General features: G+C 34.6%; 2 protein-coding genes and 1 long non-coding RNA gene across 3 annotated transcripts in view; 2 read left to right on the top strand and 1 right to left on the bottom strand.

Annotated features, from left to right (window-relative positions):
* Positions 1 to 21,322, top strand: part of pnt (ETS transcription factor pointed) — a 594,656-nt gene that overhangs the window by 23,737 nt on the left and 549,597 nt on the right. The window lies entirely within an intron of this gene.
* Nagk (N-acetylglucosamine kinase) overlaps positions 1 to 21,322 on the bottom strand; it is a 225,954-nt gene that overhangs the window by 95,368 nt on the left and 109,264 nt on the right. The window lies entirely within an intron of this gene.
* On the top strand, positions 11,715 to 12,652 carry LOC142242461 (uncharacterized). Its single transcript, XR_012724112.1, has 2 exons — positions 11,715 to 12,186; positions 12,245 to 12,652. It is a non-coding gene; the product is annotated as an uncharacterized LOC142242461 (long non-coding RNA).

Here is a 21,322-nt window from a genome sequence, read left to right as displayed (position 1 = left end):
TAGGGGCATAGTAGAGGACCCAATCGCGAACAACATGGGCGATATGCTTAGGATCGTTATCCTGTTGGAAAATCCATTGATTTCCCAGAACCAGTTTTTCAACAGATGAACTCAAATTATGTTCTAGTATATTTATACCCTGCGCCACACTGTGGAACAGAGTGGGTCCCTGAGTCGATCTAGCCATGTCCGTCTGTCCGTCTGTCTGTGAACACATTTTTGTGATCAAAGTCTAGATCGCAGTTTAGGTTAGGTTAGGTTAGGTTAAAATGGCAGCCCGATCAAGATTCAGGCTCACGTAGACTATTCAGTCCATTGTGATACCACATTAACTAAAAGTACCTATTACATATGGGCACTTCTAGTTTTAACCGTTGAACCTTCTCGATTATTTTCTTCCGTTGAACCAACCAGATTGTTCCAAAAACATTAGCAGACTGCTTAAGTTAACGTTTTCCAGGCCCGCCAGTAATCTGAAGCTATATGCCCCTAAAATTTGCTTACGCCTTACACAAAATGCAGGGCACTCACACAAGAGGTGTTTTATTGATTCCTTTTCCTCCGCATCATGACAGCTCATACAATAGTCATTATACTTCGCAACAATAGTTTTTGCAAAATCGCCTATCAGGCAGCGACCCGTTATAGCAGATATCAGGAGTGATATCTGGCGTCTCGAGAACACTACCATATCTAGTGTGCGGTTTAAGTTTAAATGGGGCCATATTTGCTTGGTGTCGTTACAACCCTTACAATTCTCCCATCGAACATTTGCCATCATGACAGCCTTCTCACGCAGTAAGAGCTTGCAGGTAGCCAGAGGCATACCAACAGATTCTAGTTCCCCTGGAATATGTAAGGTGGTTCCTAGCCTTGCTAGCTCATCTGCTTCGCAGTTCCCCGGTATGTTCCTATGGCCAGGCACCCATATTAGGTGAATATTGTGCTGCTCAGCCATCTCATTGAGAGATTTGCGGCAGTCGATGGCCGTTTTCGAGTTGAGGTACACAGAGTCCAAGGATTTTATTGCAGGTTGACTGTCTGAGTATATATTAATGCCAATATTGTTTGGAGCATTACTTCTCAGCCAATTCACCACTTCTCTTATTGCTAATATTTCAGCCTGAAAAACACTACAGTGATTAGGTAATCTTTTCGCCATTCGCAGTTCCAGATCTTTAGAATATACTCCGAAACCCACTTGTCCATCCAATTTGGAGCCATCAGTGTAGAAATCTATATATCTTTTATTCCCCGGGGTCTGTGTACACCACGCCTCACTGTTGGGAATTAGAGTCTCAAACTTTTTGTCGAAAAGTGGACTCGCCAAAGTGTAATCCACTACGTTAGGCACATCTAGCATTATTTTGACGACCGAACCGTAACTTTTTTCCGACCACAGCGATAGCTCGCGCAAAAGCACAGCCGTTGTTGCAGCTGACTGTTTGGCCAAAATGTCTAAAGGCAATAGATGCTTTATGACATTAAGGGAGTTTGTTCCTGTCTTGCTGAATGCACCTGAGATACACAAGCACGTCATACGCTGAACTTTGTCTAAACTTGTCGGCTGGTGAAGTGCCGGCCACCAGACTACAACACCATATAGCATTATAGGTCTAACCACTGCCGTGTATAGCCAATGTACAATTTTTGGTTTTAGTCCCCACTTTTTCCCTATTGCCTTTTTGCACGAGTATAAAGCTACCGTTGCTTTCCTCGCCTTTTCTTCAATATTAAGCCAAGGTATTTTGCACACTCCCTAAAGGGAATTTCAATACCCCCTAAGTAAATGGGCCTAACCGTGGGAGTTTTGCGATCTTTGCAGTACATGACTAGTTCTGTCTTTGCAGGATTTACCCCAAGACCATTATCTTTCGCCCATTTCTCAGTCATCCGGAGAGCTCTCTGTATAATATCTCTAACTGTTGATGGGAATTTTCCCCTGACTGCTAGCGCCACATCATCTGCGTATGACACCACTTGTATCGTTTCTTTTTCTAGGGAAACCAGAAGGTCGTTTATAGCAACATTCCAAAGAAGAGGTGATAGAACTCCTCCTTGAGGAGTGCCTCTGTTCACATACCTTTGTATGTTTGCTTGTCCTAGTGTGGCTGAAATGCGTCTCTTCCTTAGAAGTTCGTCTAACAGCCTAAGTATACATGGATCAACATTCAGAGTTGTCAGTCCATTTAATATCGAGCTCGGATGGACGTTATTGAACGCCCCTTCGATGTCTAGAAATGCCACGATTGTGGATTCTTTGACAGATAGTGAGCTTTCAATAAAGCTGACTAGTTAATGTAATGCGGTCTCAGCAGACCTGCCCTTCGAGTATGCATGTTGTCGTTTCGAGGGCAAACTTGAATCGACGCTAGTTCTAAGATAAATATCTATCATCCTCTCCAGAGTCTTAAGTAGGAATGAGAATAAGCTGATTGGACGGAAATCCTTCTCGCTTAAGTGCGAGGCTTTTCTCGCTTTAGGCATGAAAACGACTTTCGTTTCCCTCAACTTTCCTGGAAGTTGATATATCCTGTGTATATCGCCGACAACCAGGGGATAATTCTGCCAGTCAATGCTTGTAACTCCGCCGAAGTAATTCCATCAGGCGCCCGGACCTGGTCCAAAACTTTTTAAAGCCCATTTTATTCTAGATTCCGATATAACTTCCTCGATAGGAAATGACCTCTGATCCGCTGTGGCACCGACAGAACCTGGTTCAACAGTCAAATTTCCAGAAAAAACAAAAACAATTTCCTAAAGATTAACTAAAAAAACTTCTGGCTAATTGCATTTTTTCTCACATCTTTCTCACTTCCACGAGGTTTAACATATTTAGTTCTTAACAATTTTTCTGTAATAAGCCACGCATACAGTCAGCAGTTATATTTATAGAGCATAGTTGGGGGCGCCCACAAGTCGATGTAAAGAAACTTTATTTAACAGAAACATAGCTCTAGTTGGCCACTTTCTTAACAAAACTGGAATTTTGCAATTTAATATATTCCAAAAAGATCGCAAGATTTCGAAAAGATGTCCGGATTTACATACTACTATAGTAAATTTTTACTATGAAACTTCAAGGTGTGAGTTAATGTCAGAAAAGAACAGTGCTTGATATAACCGAAACGGACTATGACTTTAGATTTTTTCTTTCCGTGTATATGGGTGCCACAAAGTAAAGCGATACATTTTTTTAAAAATATTATTCTTCAAATGTAAAAATTTCGGAAACAACATTAAATTTTAGAATTAGTTCAAATTTGCTTAAATTGGCTATCTATGTCACGAAGTATGGCCTTCAAACGGCCGACAACGCAATCACATGCTGCATGATAGTGGTTCTGCGATATTTTTCCCTATTCCACGCGGAGTGTCGTCTTGTTTTGATCTAAAATCTGGAGATTTTAGGTGAACATTGTACGGTAGAAATAAATCGAGTGACCTCCTCCTTAAACCATTCTTCGTTGAAGCGTGCTGTGTGCGATGTTGCCAAGTATATGGTCTGCGTTCTGTCCAGGGCTTTAGGTCATTTTCCCGATCCGCTGTCGATCAATACGAACGGGGAGCAACCATCGGAAATTGCCATAGCCGCCGATGGTAATTTCAAAAACTTGTAAATAATAAAATGGACTGTCACTGGAATAAATCTGTCAACTGCCAGACGAGCGATTTAGAAATAATAGCAACCTGAAATTGGTTATTATGTGGATGATGCGAAATTTTATAACCCTAGATTATATATGGCAGAAATCTTGTCCCTCCTCATTACCATCATTGAGTTAGGTACCCATATGTAAGTTATTTGTTGCTGTTGTTTTTCGTATATTTTTTTTTTATTTTGATTATTTTTTTATCTCAAAACAAACTATGAAGATAAAAAAATTGAAACGAAAAAAAGGCGGCAATATTTTACCATAGCCCTCATTGTCATAACAAAAACATTGAGAAGAATAAAGGAGAACGGAAGGTCTGTCAGAGAGAGAGAGTGAGAGGGGGATAGAGAAGGGCGGGGAGGAGCATTACTGTTAAACACATGTCTCGCATTGTTTGTCGGAGACAACACACACAAAAAGGTCTTAGACTATCGAAACGGGTTGGATGGTTGGAGTATGCAAACAACTAAGTATTGAAGTAATTACAAAAATTAATTTGTTGTTTGTGTTTTTTTGTTTTCCTTATTTCACAAAAATAAAAGAAATACTATAGGGAATTTAAAACAGAAACACTGATTGCCGCTGTACACCATCAAATCATATCAGAACAGTAGTGTGGGCATATGTTACCGATACCAAAATACGTATCGAGAGCATATAACCGACATTATTCATCCTTGATACGTTTGCGAACAAAACAAAAAATTTTTTGACCCCATAAGGTCGCATGTTGAACATATGATCCCACACATAAAGAGTAAATACTATGTGTTGTTTATCTAAATGAAATATAGCAAGAACAACAAATTACTGATGTCGTCGGAGGACATAGTCACATCGGGATCCTGTGCTACTGAATTTAAAAATGAAAAATTTGAGAAGACTTAAATCCCAATGTTCGTTAAGTTTGGAAATTTATACTTGGCTAGAAAAACACAAGTGGTCATCGCAAAAAAAAAAAAAAAAAAACAACCAGTGATTCCTCCAGCATTACCGGTAATCAAAAAATTGGTGCCGACCCAAAAGCATTCCTTCTGCATTACCAGTAATCAAAATCGTAATATCTTATGCACTACAAAAGTTTTAACAATAATGGGTTACCCTTCATAATATATATCGGTTACCAGTCGCCTAGTTTTTTAAGTTGTATAATATCAAATTTTTAGAATTTTATTTGTGTAGAACATTTTGTCAATATTTTTTTTCTATAGAAAATTTTGTCAAAATTTTATTTCTATACAAAATTTTGTTAAAATTTTGTTTCTATAGAAAATTTTGTCAAAATCGTATTTCTATAGAAAATTTTGCCAAAATTTTATTTCTATAGAAAATTTTGTCAAAATTTTATTTCTATAGAAAATTTTGTCAAAATTTTATTTCTATAGAAAATTTTGTCGAAATTTTATTTCTATAGAAAAATTTGTCAACATTTTATTTCTATAGAAAATGTTAAATTTTTTTTTTCTATAGAAAATTTTGTCAAAATTTTATTTCTATAGAAAATTTTGTCAACATTTTATTTCTATAGAAATATAAAAAAATTTATTTCTATAGAAAATTTTGTCAAAATTTTATTTCTATAGAAAATTTTGTCAAAATTTTATTTCTATAGAAAATTTTGTCAAAATTTTATTTCTATAGAAAATTTTGTCAAAATTTTATTTCTATAGAAAATTTTGTCAAAGTTTTATTTCTATAGAAAATTTTGCCAATTTTTTTTATTTATTTCTAAAGAAAATTTTGTCAAAATTTTATTTCTATAGAAAATGTTGTCAAAATTTTATTTCTATAGAAAATTTTGTCGAAATTTTATTTCTATAGAAAAATTTGTCAAAATTTTATTTCTATAGAAAATGTTGTTAATTTTTTTTTCTATAGAAAATTTTGTCAAAATTTTATTTCTATAGAAAATTTAGTCAAAATTTTAATTCTATAGAAAATTTTGTCAAAATTTTATTTCTATAGAAAATTTTGTCAAAATTTTATTTCTATAGAAAATTTTGTCAAAATTTTACTTCTATAGAAAATTTTGTCAAAATTTTACTTCTATAGAAAATTTTGTCAAAGTTTTATTTCTATAGAAAATTTTGCCAAAATTTTGTTTCTATAGAAAATTTTGCCAAAATTTTATATCTATAGAAATATAAAAACTTTATTTCTATAGAAAATTTTGTCAAAATTTTATTTCTATAGAAAATTTTGCCAAAATTTTGTTTCTATAGAAAATTTTGTCAAAATTTTATATCTATAGAAATATAAAAAAATTTTATTTCTATAGAAAATTTTGTCAAAAATTTATTTCTATAGAAAATTTTGTCAAAATTTTATTTTTTCTATAGAAAATTTTGTCAAAATTTTATTTCTATAGAAAATTTTGTCAAAATTTTATTTCTATAGAAAATTTTGTCAAAATAGATATGAGAATTCGTTCCAAATTGAGTAGTTTGTGAACAAACAAAATAATCGGGGTTACCTGTCAAAGAGGTCAGCTAAAAATGCAGACTTCCGATTGGCCACAAGAAATCAAGCGAGGCCGAAGGTCGTTCCCGTTTGTATTCATCGACCGTTGGGCTTAAAATACTCGTAAATGGCGAATATTATTAGGAAAATGTCCTAAAGACAGTATTGAAACCCGGGCAGGACAACAATTTTGGCTGCATACCATGGACACTCCAATAGGACTCAGCATCAAGAATGTGTTAAAATTAAGTTTCTCGCTTCATATCTCACAATCTCCGGATCTCAATCCGTTGAGCTCGTGGGCCTGGGTCATTTTGCCGATCATCCCAAGATGATGCTTCGCCGTCAATGGGCCAAATTACCGCAGAGCCATTGTCGTGCAGTATGTGATAATTTTGCCGACCGGTTAAAGCCCATAATGCGTGCCAATACACAGAAAACATTTTCACGAAAATTTTTCCAATTAAAGTTTTAATTGAGTTTTAAAAAGTATTTAATTAAAAATTTAATTGATTCAAAAATTTTTTTAATTAACACAAAAATCAATCACAAAAAGTAATAGTATCAATTATTTTTTTAATTGGATCGATTAATTTTTTAATTGACTTTCAATTAATATTTTAATTGATACTATCATTTCTGTGATTGACGACATTTCAATTAAAAAAGTAATTGGATCAATCAATTTCGTGATTGAATCAGAATTTTTTTTTGTGTGTACGAACAAATCTAAGCTGATTCTAAAATTTGATGATATTTCAGTAATTTTTTTAATTTTGAACAATAACATAAAACACAGAAAAAAATACGTCGGTACGATTTCAGATTTTTGGATTAGAGAACAAAAACATATATTAATTATCGAAAATAGATTTATTGTTCTCGAAAATATTCCCACTAAGATTTATATATTTTTGCATGCATTTGAACCAATTGTCGCAGCATTTTTGCCACTCTGATTGAGGTATCTTCAAAACATACATTCTGAACACATCAACTGTTTCTTCAGGTGTCCAAAAACGTTGACCTCTCGCTGCCAAGTCAGGAATATACGGCGTATGACCCATTATATCGATGCTCAAATCTCACGATAGGTTACATGACGATATTGCAATATCAGTTGGCTCTGTGCGACAATGATCTCCGGAACAACAACTGATTTTGGATGACCTGCACGAAATTCGTGTTGGAGTGAACTACCCCTTCGGTCGATCAATCAACACTGGGTTGCTGTTCTTGCGTTAATCTGATTGACTGACTCAGAAACAGCAACTTGAGTTAATACACGTCGAAAGTTGTTACAAATAATTGCACGAAAATTTTCACGATTTAATTCAATTCCGCGAGATGAATATATTAAGTTGCTGTATGTTAAGCAACTCAAATCGTGCTCGTAATGTCAAAACGTTCTGAGTACGCATAACCTAAAAAATGTCAAGCTTTAGAATTGTCAGTTGGCAGATTCCAACACTAGGGTTGCCCAATCCCGAAATATAAAAGGCAAATCTCTTACTGGTGTAAAGTATATCAGAATATAAGATGAGCTAAGCTGGTAATTATGTTATTCTAATGCTTTCAAAAATTAGAAAGCTTTCGGATGGGTGTATAAACAGATATTTGCTAATATGTCTTTATTTTGTAGTTCTCCATAATTCTGTAACTGTTCATCAACACGCTAACTGAAGACCACGCATCATATTGAGCAAACACATTCTGCCAAAAAACACAAATTATCGAACAATAAATACAAAGAGTTGAAATTCGATAATGATCTTTTCTTTGTATTCTCTCCCACCCTCTTGCTCATTCACTCCTTGTATCCTTCATTTACCCTCCTTGAAATACCTTGTATTAGTTTTGTGTATGTAACGGTAGAATTACTGTTTGAAAGACCAACAAAATTCTTAATAACATTCGTGTTGAAGAACGATCGCAAACAAGTAAAAGGGTTACTCAGGTCGCCTGAAGAAATGGTTGGTGAGTGAATATTTTGACTGGGTTTTTTGTGCAATCTCCATATAGTAAATTTTCGTTATTCTTTTATTTTACTTTACCCCTATTTGAGTTTTAATGTATTCTGATCCTTTTTTCTTTGACTCTGTGGTTTTTTTTTTTGATTTGCTTTATGGTAGCGATAATGACGATGTTCTTTTTTCGGTATACCAGTGAAGTAACAATTTAAAGTTGAATAAAAATCAGCAGGTTATATAAGAAAGAACTGGTCAACAACAATCTCTTAGAAGGATTATGTTAAAATATAGAAATTTTATGTTGAAGAAAATTTGAAATAAAAGAGGCGGATATGAGAACTCGAAGATTGATGGGTAATCGTATGTATTCTAGACGGAGACCCCATTGTTCTGCGGTTAAATATTAGTTTGGAAAATCAACATAGTATTCACTGAAAACAAATCACCAAAATATTTCTAATTAAAAGGTTGATTGAAGTTGAAAAATATTAAAAGATACAATTATTTAAATTATTTAAATTAAAATATAAAATAAATTAAAATACAGTAGATTTCATTTATAGCGACCTCGGTTATAACGACCATCCGTTTATAACAACGGATTTTCAAAGCAAGTTTGGTTCTTAATAGTTTGTACATGCGCAAGCATTCGCTTAGAACGACTCCGGTTTTAGCGACAATCTGCTTTTAACGACCAATTTGCACGTCGGTTTTGGAATGGACATTCGGTTATAACGACGATGTAAGTTCTGTGTACTAATTTTTATTTTTTTCATTCCATTTTTTGTCGTCAGCCAATACTAAATAAAGAAACATATACTGCGGGGAATCACAGGATTTGTTTTCGACTATCCCAAACAGAGGTGCAAATGACAAAGAAGAAATATTCAAACCAGTTTGGGATGAGTTCGAGCTCAAACCAGGACTGGGATGAGTTCGTAAATGTCGATGACAACGTCGTGACATTAGAAGAGCCTTCATTGAGAGAAATAGTGGAGAACACAAAAGCAAATGATGAAACTCACAGCGATAATGAACCAGATGACGAAGATGAGCCAATCAAAATTCCAACTAGGACAGAAACCTTGATTGCGGTGCACACATTAAAACAGTATTTACGATTTGGGGGGTTCTGATATATCAGAGAGTTTAAATTATTAAAAGAAATTCTTGTAAGTAGAAAACAAACCACAATTCTAAACTATTTCCAATCTCAATAAATATGAATATACATGATAAAAAAAAACTTAAAAATATTGTGTACACTTATTTGGATACAACGACGTTCGGTTATAACGACGTATAATTTAGGTCCCTTGGCGGTCGCTATAACCGAATTCTACTGTATAAGAAAAATATTGAAATTTTTTACATTTTTATTAAAGTATTAATTTCTAAACAATTTCATTAATCTAGCCGAACCCGGTCCGCTTCGATGCGCCATCCTGATTTTTCAAAACTGAGGCACTATTTGTTAAAAACTATCTCAGTTTTTAGGAAAATTTTGCGTTAACTAATCCGGCAAAAAAATTGGAAAGTTCTTCTAACGGCACGATTTTAAAAGAACTTTCGAAAATGTCCTCCCAAAGATGTTAACTACACAGGAAGTTCTTTTAATAATATTTTTTTTTGTTTCAAATAGGTTAAAACGGAGCAGAAATTAAAAAAAAAATTACAAATTATTTAATTTAAAAAAATACTAAATCCATTGTAGAATATTTAAATCCATTGTAGAATATTTAAGGTCAAACGTTTCAGACAAGTATTAAAATGCATAAAAACCATAAAAATATAAAAATTGTTTATTTGTCAAAATGCCAAAACATTTTTTAATCCACATCCAAAGCACTGAATTCGGATCACACCTTAAGAAGTGATGAAAATTCATTATTTATTGATTTTCTATTTTTTGTGAAATTGAATTATCCAAAACTTAATACTACAAGTATCTAGTACTTGTCCAAAAGGACTGCATCGGAAGTGGAAAAAATCGATGGGGATTTCGGGATGCGCTTTAAAAGAAATGTTTGTGGACTTCCAATTTTTTTTGCTGGGTATTGGTTAAAAAATATAACTTTTTTAGGAATATTTTGCGTTAATTAAGTCTACCATATACATCACAAGTACAGGTTAATAAAATAATCCTTCTGAATGAGGATTTGTAGTTATTTTCGAAATTTACATGAATACGGATTTCAATTCGTTGTTGGGATTGATTACAACTTTTTGGTTTGAGGTTAAGGAAAAAGATATATCCCCCCTTAACATACACGCAGTGAAGTAATGTGATCACCCCCAAACATGTTTCAATAGCAAAATGTTATTTGATAAACGGTGACCATGGAAAATGTTTGTCGCAAAAATGTTGTTTTCTCGGCAAAAATAAACATGATTGGCAAAGACAAATACATAATTTTTGAGAAAATAACATGGTTGCTGCAAACTTGTTACATGTTCCCCGTCCAAAAATATCATTATGATCTTGAAACAGGGTTGTGGTGATCATATTCCTTTTCTGAGTATACAAATACTCCAGGTGAACAAAAAATTTTTCTTCAGCTATGCTTTTTTATACCCTACACCATAGGATGGGGGTATATCAAATTTGTCATTCCGTTTGTAACACATCGAAATATTGCTTTAAGACCCCATAAAGTATATATATTCTGGGTCGTGGTGAAATTCTGAGTCGATCTAAGCATGTCCGTCCGTAAGTTGAAATCACGCTAATTTCCGAACGAAACAAGATATCGACTTGCAACTTGGCACAAGTAGTTGTTATTGATGTAGGTCGGATGGTATTGCACATGGGCCATATCGGTCCGCTTTTACGTATAGCCCCCATATAAACGGACCCCCCAAATTTGGCTTGCGGAGCCTCAAAGAGAAGCAAATTTCATCCGATCCGGAAGAAATTTTGTACATGGTGTTGGTATATGGTCTCTAACAACCATGCAAAAATTGGTCCACATCAGTCCATAATTATATATAGCCACCATATAAACCGATCCCAAGATTTGGCTTGCGGAGCCTCAAAGAGAACCCAATTTCATCCGATCCGCTTGAAATTTGGTACGTGGTGTAAGTATATGGTCTCTAACAACCATGTCAGAATTGGTCCATATAGGTCCATAATTATATATAGCCCCCATATAAACCGATCCCCAGATTTGACCTCCTAAGTTAGGTTAGGTTAAAGTGGCAGCCCGATAAAGTTTCAGACTCACTTAGACTATTCAGTCCATTGTTATATATAGCCCATCCCCAATTACAAAAAAAATGGTCCATATCGGTTTATAATCGTGGTTGCCACTCGAGCCAAAAATAATGTATAAAAATTTTATTTCTATAGAAAATTTTGTCAAGTTTTTATTTCTATAGAAAATGTTGTCAAAATTTTATTTCTTTAGAAAATTTTGTTAAAATTTTATTTCTATAGAAAATTTGTTAAAATTTCATTTCTATAGAAAATTTTGTCAAAATTTTATTTCTATAGAAAATTTTGTCAAAATTTTATTTCTACAGTAAATTTTGTCAAAATTTATTTCTATAGAAAATTTTGTCCAACTGAATTATATATGTATTTAATCGGTCTTTTTTAATTTAATATATACCACACACAGAAAAGAGAGTGGTTGGAATTCTGTTGTAGTTATGAACATTCTACATTTAGAAATAAATATAGGTTGTTTATACCAATTTTCTGTATTTATATGTATTTGTTCGTAACTGTAACTATTTGGTGGGATTTTCAACAGATTTTCTGTCGTGCCACAAGATAAATGGTTGTGACAACCAAATCTACCTCTTTCGAATAATTTTCAGTCAAATTGGTTGATACGACCAACCGTTGGGAAATTTGTTAACTATCATTTAGTAGCCACCATTATCACATAGAATTCACAGCCGAATGGCATTTGATTTTTTAAATGTCATTTGTGTCAATAAAATTAATTGAAGTAAAAAATTTATTTTTTTGAACTTTTAAATCGAACCAACAAAATGGGACAAAACTGTCGATTATTATCAACTATTCACAATGAATGGGACAGCAACACATTATAATTGATCTAAGAAGAGGATGTTTCATGTGAATAATGGTTTGTATTCGAAATATTTCCAAATTGCTAGCATATAAACTTGAAGGTTGTGTTTCAGCTTGGATCCGAATGTTTGTAAGAATTAAAATAGCGGACAAGTTGAGATGAAAAGGAAGGCAAGTCTGAAAACCGGAGGGCCTGACTAGTATGGCCAAGATATTTGATGAATTGTGGGTTTTTGAACAATATTTGGGTAAAATGTTTGTATTCTTGACATTTGACGTTTCCCCATCGAACCAACATACTCGTACATATACATATATTGGGACTATATTTAAATTTGAATCAAATTTGGCACACATTTCGAAACTATGGCATCTGTGACGATTCGTTTTAGAAATTGGCATGCGTACCTATAACGCTAAGTCTATTCTTTGTGCAAAATTTCACGTAAACCGGAGTAAAACTTTGGCGTCTGTGCTCATATGGGTGTAAACCTGTCGAAAGCTATATTTGGGAGCTATATCTAAATCTGGAACGATTTCTGTGAGATCTTTTTACTAAACAATGGGGTATAATTATCGTACGTGTTATTGTCACCTAACGAGAATGAATTTGTTATATGGGACTACTAATATCATATATCGATATTTTTCGTTTATTTACATTTGTATTCTATAATTATAAGTTTTATTACATGTATGACACCATTTAACATAATGGCATAATAATAAAATATTTGATATAAAATCTGAACTTCTTTCATTAAAAGATTGGATGTGGGTAGCGTTATTTAGATAGCAGGACCATTTTTTTCATAATACGGTTATATGTACTCTGAAGGATGATCGACTCAACCGAATGATGAAGGTGACAGCAGAATTTATTGGTTGACAAAATCAACTCTTTATGTCATGTAAGTCATCTTTACCATCGTTCGATTGGCAGAACCGAATTATTTGGGAGACACAACTGCTAACTGATAGTAGCTGCAACTGCCATATGGAGGTTGGCAATAAATTCGATTGTCCCAACCAATCTGTATTCTCTGTGCACGTATGGACTTACTTACAATTTAGAAGACTGTGTTAAGAGGTTTTAAGATATCTTGGCATCGACAAGCGTTACCGCAACCCAAGTAATTCGATTGTGGATGGCGGTGTTTAGAAGAAGTTTCTACGCAATCCATGGTGGAGGGTACATAAGCTTCGGCCTGGCCGAACTTACGACCGTATATACTTGTTTCATGTATTGGGTATTTAAATCCCTCCAAAGGATATTAGAATACAAAAAGTTCATAAAAATTGTAATAAAATTTGATTAAATGTGAATTCAGAAATTTGAAATAAAATTTACCAGTTTTTATCGCTGGATCATCTTCGATGGACCATCCGCCACATTTCGTGTGAATTTCAAACGTGGTTTCTCAAGAGGACAAGCTATCCCTCTCCTCAACATACCTATTTCAATTGCATAAAAACACTATATTTCTTGTCACATAAACCAGAGAAACCATATATGCACACAAAAAATTATCACCGAAATTTTTTCAATTAAACATTTAATCGAATTAATAAGTTAATTGATTCAATTAATTATTTAATCAAATTCGAATAAAATCCAATTAAAAAAATGATTGATATTTATTACGTTTCCAATTAAAATATTAATTGATTCAATCAATTTGTTAATCAATTCGGAAATAATTTTCAATTACAAACGTGATTGAACATTTTACTATATATTGTCTCTTAGTATATTGTCTCTAAATTAGGGGGTTTTTGTCTCATGACCACCCACAACCTTTCCTGAAAATTAAAAAAAATCGGGGAACTTTTTTTCAAGTTTCAAAATGTAATGCAAAGGTGGAGGATGGGGAGGGACCCCATTCATATATCATAAAAATGTTAGGGGATTGTTTTCTAGAAAATTCCATGAAAATTTCCAGAAAATTGGGGATTTCTTCTCTTGTGGCTATTTCGATTGGAATAAAAGGTGCAACATTTGCCAAATTGAGTGCAAAATATGAAGGACACCGTCATAGCTTTTCGGTTCTATATTCCTTAGGACATTATGAATTAACAATACCTTTGGAATGACACATTCATTTGGGCGAAAATACAATGAGGGGAAAAGTAGTATAACACCAAGGCAACATCGATTTCTGTTTAGGGAAATTGATTGACGAACGAAATCGCCTTGAGTTTCAAAATGTTAGGCAAGGGGGAGGTCCTCCTCTCCCTTAAATTTTCAAAAACAAGGTACCCTATATTAATTTCATAAATTCCAAGTAAATAGGAGAAGGTTGCTTTGTTCACTATTCGTTAAAAGCAGTCGGGCGAAGAGGGATCCTCCTCTACACCAAATATCAAAAAATCAGGTATCCTACTTTAATTTCATAACCTCGCCGCATTTCCCCTGTAAACCGGAGTAATTTAGTTTTTTTTGCTGTACTGTACCGACCAAATATCGCAACATTCACAGAACATTTAAAGCCTATCGGAAAATTTTAGAATGTCGGGCACAGAGGATATCCCCATCCACGTCCAAATATCAAAAAAATCAGGTATTAATTTCATTACCTCTCCCCACGTCCTTGGTAAATTTAAAGTACATCAGAGAAGTTTAGTTTTTTCACTGTACTTTAGAAAGTCGGTCAGAGGCAGGACCCGCCCCGACCAAATATAGACAAATAAAATAGCACGTCTTTATCTAAAGGGTGATACGGTCAAAATTTGGTCAATATAAACTTGACGTATTTCTTTAAATTTTGCATTTAAAAAACCTGAACACCCCTCATTTTGAAGGTGTGTGTGTGTAGAATGTTGCTCCTGTTTTGATTTTGGAATTCACTCTTCAGTTGTCAAAATGCCGTCCAAGCAAGAAGAGCAGCGTATCAAAATTTTGCTCCCGCATAGCGAAAATCCGAGCTACTCACACGCAAAGCTGGCAAATTCGCTAAAAGTTGCCAAATCAACCGTTACAAATGTAATTAAAGTGTTTGGGGAACGTTTGTCGACAGCCAGGAAGTCTGGATCGGGGAGAAATCGAAAACCGGAAGCCGCTGAGACGACAAATAGGGTTGCCGGTAGTTTCAAGCGAAACCCTAACCTCTCCCTCCGAGATGCCGCAAATAAGCTGGGTGTATCGTCTACAACCGTGCATCGAGCCAAAAAACGAGCCGGACTATCGACTTACAAGAAGGTAGTGACTCCAAATCGCGATGATAAACAAAATACGACGGCCAAAGCGCGATCCCGGAGGCTGTACACGACGATGCTGACGAAGTTTGACTGCGTGGTAATGGACGACGAAACCTACGTCAAAGCCTATTACAAGCAGCTTCTGGGACAGGAGTTTTATACGGCAAAAGGAAGGGGAAAGGTAGCAGATATTTTCAAGCACATAAAACTGTCAAAGTTCGCAAAGAAATATCTGGTTTGGCAAGCCATCTGTACCTGTCGCTTGAAAAGCAGCATTTTCATAGCTTCCGGGACTGTCAACCAAGAAATTTACGTGAAAGAGTGTTTGAATAAACGTCTGCTGCCTTTTCTAAAGAAACACGGTTGTTCCGTACTGTTTTGGCCGGATTTGGCATCTTGCCATTACGGTAAAAAGGCCATGGAGTGGTACGCCGCCAACAACGTGCAGGTGGTTCCCAAGGACAAGAAACCTCCCAACACGCCAGAGCTCCGCCCAATTGAGAAATACTGGGCTATTGTCAAGCGGAACCTAAAGAAGACCAAAAAAACTGCGCAGAAAGCCAGTTCAAGGCAAACTGGCTTTCTGCGGCGAAGAAGGTGGACAAGGTGGCTGTACAAAATCTGATGGCAAGTGTCAAGCGTGAGGCCCGGCAATTCGGATTTGGAAAAGCGAAAGCCTAACTGAATATTTTTCCTGAATTTTATACTAATTGAACTTGAAAAAGAAATTTAATTTGATTTTTTAAATAAACGATTTCACCGATTTACACGCGTTTTCCCTTGACCAAATTTTGACCGTATCACCCTTTAGATGTCAACCCAACCATCCCCGAAAATTTGAAGCAAATCGTAGAACTTTGACTCAATCCCCTACCTGACCAGATATCAAAAAATGAGATGCACTATTTTCACCACATAGGGTGATCACCGTGGTGCAATGGTTAGCATGCCCGCCTTGCATACACAAGGTCGTGGGTTCGATTCCTGCTACGACCGAACACCAAAAGGTTTTTCGGCGGTGAATTAACCCACCTCAGTAATGCTGGTGACATTTCTGAGGGTTTCAAAGCTTCTCTAAGTGGTTTCACTGGAATGTGGAACGCCGTTCAGACTCGGCTATAAAAAGGAGGTCCCTTGTCATTGAGCTTAACATGGAATCGGGCAGCACTCAGTGATAAGAGAGAAGTTCACCACTGTGGTATCACAATGGACTGAATAGTCTAAGTGAGCCTGATACATCGAGCTGCCACATAACCTAACCTACCTAACCTAACCTAGGGTGATCATGTTTTCTCAATTAAATGGGTTCAGTCGTTTTCAAGCTTTCCCGGAACATACAAACAAAGATATTTGGATTTTCTTAAGGAGACCTTATACCTCAAAGCCAAAAGAGCTTTGGTCAATCCTAATATACCGCCTGTATTTTTTTTAATACAACAACAATAATGTGTCATCAATATTTTAATTGAAATATTGGACCCATTAAAATTATCACTTAAATGAAAACTTGTTACGTTTTCTATTTTAAAATTCACATTTTACGAAACAATTCAAACTCACGAAAATCACTTAATTACTTTTTCTCTTTTAGCTTTTCGATGATAGTTTTTGGCAATTACAAAAATAAATATGATTTAAAGGGTGATTCTTTTGAGGTTAGGATTTTCATGCATTAGTATTTGACAGATCACGTGGGATTTCAGACATGGTGTCAAAGAGAAAGATGCTCAGTATGCTTTGACATTTCATCATGAATAGACTTACTAACGAGCCACAACGTCGAATTTTCAGTGAATGGGCCCTAGAAAAGTTGGCAGAAAATCCGCTTTTTTATCGACAAATTTTGTTCAGCGATGAGGCTCATTTCTGGTTGAATGGCTACGTAAATAAGCAAAATTGCCGCATTTGGAGTGAAGAGCAACCAGAAGCCGTTCAAGAACTGCCCATGCATCCCGAAAAATGCACTGTTTGGTGTGGTTTGTACGCTGGTGGAATCATTGGACCGTATTTTTTCAAAGATGCTGTTGGACGCAACGTTACGGTGAATGGCGATCGCTATCGTTCGATGCTAACAAACTTTTTGTTGCCAAAAATGGAAGAACTGAACTTGGTTGACATGTGGTTTCAACAAGATGGCGCTACATGCCACACAGCTCGCGATTCTATGGCCATTTTGAGGGAAAACTTCGGAGAACAATTCATCTCAAGAAATGGACCGGTAAGTTGGCCACCAAGATCATGCGATTTGACGCCTTTAGACTATTTTTTGTGGGTCTACGTCAAGTCTAAAGTCTACAGAAATAAGCCAGCAACTATTCCAGCTTTGGAAGACAACATTTCCGAAGAAATTCGGGCTATTCCGGCCGAAATGCTCGAAAAAGTTGCCCAAAATTGGACTTTCCGAATGGACCACCTAAGACGCAGCCGCGGTCAACATTTGAATGAAATTATCTTCAAAAAGTAAATGTCATGGACCAATCTAACGTTTCAAATAAAGAACCGATGAGATTTTGCAAATTTTATGCGTTTTTTTAAAAAAAAAAGTTATCAAGCTCTTAACAAATCACCCTTTATTTGCAAGAAGTTCAAACGTAGCAAAACAAAAAAAAAAAAAGAAAAGCTACAAACCCATATGCATATCTTACGTTAATGGACCAAAACTTGTGAGTCTCATGGATGAGGAGTCCACAATCGACCAAAATATTGCACTCGTTGATGAATTTACTTTTCTTCAAATGCATACAAACTTTGTATTTCTGTTTTGTGTGTGCATTTTAAAGAGAAAAATTTATGATCTGATCTATGTCATGCATATGTGAAAATCGTAGAGTCAAATAAATCATAATTTGCGTAAAATAAATTTTTCCATTTGTTCAATCGTAAAATATCTAAGTGGTCAGGGGAATTTATGCGTTAAAAAATTGGGAAATATTTGGACTAAATATATAGGAATCCATGGGGGGTCAATAGGAAACTAATAACATATAAATTAGTGTAGATCGATAATGTACACAGGCAAAAAAATCCGTAGTTAAACTAACGCTAAATTTAACTTGTTTTTATTGAAAAAAAAAATATCTGTTTGTAGTTACAGTTTATTATTCTTTTCCAAATTTTCCAGAGATTAGTGAAATCTTACTTTTTTTTTTTAATTATGCCACAAAATTTTTATGACCTATAGAAATGGGTATAAAGTTCAACCACCATAAAATAGTTACAATGGTCATGATTTGGTGCCAATGATTTTCTTCTTTACATTTAGTTAATTTTTCTTCTACGAAGGGTGTAATTTCGTGACTTGTAGTTAAAAGTACACTGGGGCATTAAATTTTCCTGGTTTTAACTACGCTTTGTGGCAATCTCAAAATGTGGAGCATAATTTAGATCAATTTTCGCACGAGGTAGTTCATTCTTGCTACATTGAAAAAAGCCTATTTACGTATTATTAAAGATTACGCAACCTCAATTTTAGGATGCGCAATTTACACACTATTTAGGACAATTTTGTTTAAAATAATGCAATTTTAATTAAAAGAAAGTTTATAATCTTTGCTTCAACATTTTTTTCATTAAATGTAGGACACAAATTTTGAAAATTGGCGTCCCTTCGTTAAAGTACCATGTCTCTTTAAACAAAGGCAAATTTTCCTTAAGGTAAAGAAACAAATTTTTGATTTGAAGAAATCGTCCTTAAATTAATTGAAATATTGAATCTTTAGATTTAAGATAAAAACGCTCCAAAATAAGCTAAGACTTATTTTGGGGATTTAGCATCTTTGGTTTAAAGTTTTTTTTTGGAATTAAGAAAACATTTGTAACTTCGAAGATAGGTCACAATAAAATTTCCTTATTTAAAGAACCCGAATTTTTGGCTTGGAATCAATACCAAAATCCTTAAAGCAAGGTCAAAATCTTTGGATCCAAGTAAACTTTTTTTGAGTGTATAAAGCAGGTTCCTTTTTTCTGCGTTCTTTTCAACTAAACGAACCAACATTTTTTCTATAGAATAACCCAATAAAGGTAAATACCGAAGTAAATTCCACGTACAGTGGGAAGCAAAACCGACTGCATGTTGACCACTTAGGAGTATGCTTTATTTACTTAATAAAAACCGTCTATTGAGTCCAATTGCTACAAAATTTATTTCATTTATATTTTTTTCTTGTTAAATAAAACTGTACAATCAGATATATTATATACGTATGTTATACTAAGGAATTTATTGAAATAAAATAAAAGTAAGTCTGAATCCAGTTTTGCACTTTATGCATAATACATTAAAATCAAATGTCTTAGTATTTAGCTCAAAGTCCTTTATTTCTAATTATGGTTTTTAACTCGTCTGGACATACTTCTCTAAGTTTTTTCTTATTTCTTTTGGAATTTGGCCCTAGATCTCATCGCTATTTTGTTGTGCTCGTTGATGTAATCTCAAGCACCTTTTAACCAGATACCATAAATTCTCAATGGAATTGAAATCGGGGCTTTGTGGTAGCCTTTTGCGAATTTGAGAACTGTGCTGCGACAACCATTTCCTTACCAGTTTGTAAGTACGCTTGGGTTTGCCGTCTTCTTGAAAAACCACTTGATCCTCAATGTAGGCGCAAACCTCCACAAACTCAGGCAAATTTGATTGCACAATGTCAAGGTAGTCTCCTTTTTTCATGATTCCTTATCACTAACCAACGGCCAAGTTTGTCACCATCTCCATACCATTAAGCTTTCCCCTCTATGTTTTACGGTTTCACAGAAAAAAATTTCACCAAAATATTTCCAATTAAAAAGTTGATTGAAGTTGAAAAAATGTTCAATTAATAAATTATTTGATACAATTAACTTTTTTATCAAGATAGAAGCATTAAATTAATTAAGTCAATGATTGAAATTTTTTAAATTTTTATACCCTAAACCACATAGTCGTCAGGGTATAATAAGTTTGATCTGCCAAAAAATGTGCCTACCAGAAATATTAATTTTACACCCCATAAAATATATACCGATCGACTCAGAATCACCTCCTGAGTCGATCTAGCGCTTGGTATCCGTCCGTCTGTCCATGTATTTGTTGTTCACAGGATTCTGGTCGCAATTATTAACCGATTTTGATGAAATTTGGTACAGGGAGTTTTTTGGGCACAAGGACGAACGCTATTGAATTTGGAAGAAATCAGATCAAATTTAGATATAGCTCCCATATATATGGATCGCCCGATTTCGACAAATGGGGTCACGTTGCGCTTTTTTTCAAACGGATCGTCACCAAATTTGGCAAAAGGTAATCTTTTTCATCGCAAAATTTCTGCAAAATTTCATCCAAATCATTTCAGATTTAGATATAGCTCTCATATATATGTATCGCCCGATTTACCCAAATTTGGCCACAAAACTTTTATTGGTTAACCGATCTTACTCAAAGTTGGCTAAATATAATCTTCTATAGCACTAAATATATGTGCAAAAAATCATCGAAATCGGTTCAGATTTAGCTATAACTCCCATATATATGTACCGCCCGATTTTTTTAAATTTGGCAATAAAACACTTATTTATCAACCGATCTTACTCAAAGTTGGCTAAATGTAGTCTTCTATAGCACTAACTATATGTGCAAAAAATCATCGAAATCGGTTCAGATTTAGATATAGGTCCCATATATATGTATAGCCCGATTTTCCCAAATTTGGCCATAGAACCCTTATTTATTAACCGATCTTACTCAAAGTTGGCTAGATCCAGTCGTCTATAGTACTAACTATATGTGCAAAATTTCATCGAAATCGGTTCAGATGTAGATATAGCTCCCATATATGTATCACCCGATTTTGAAAAATTCGCCCCTAATAACCTTATGTTTGACCATACAGGCCTCATTTCTTAACTGATCTTACTGAAATCTTGCACAAGGTAACCTTTTGTGGTATCAATCAAACCCGCAAAATATTATGCAAGTTGGTTCAGATTTAGATATAGCTTCTATATATATATATATATAT

The sequence above is a fragment of the Haematobia irritans genome, chromosome 1, assembly GCF_050003625.1.
Source record: "Haematobia irritans isolate KBUSLIRL chromosome 1, ASM5000362v1, whole genome shotgun sequence".
Lineage (NCBI taxonomy): Eukaryota > Metazoa > Arthropoda > Insecta > Diptera > Muscidae > Haematobia > Haematobia irritans.
Note: the sequence above shows the minus strand (reverse complement) of the source record. Positions and strands in the feature narration are given on the sequence as shown.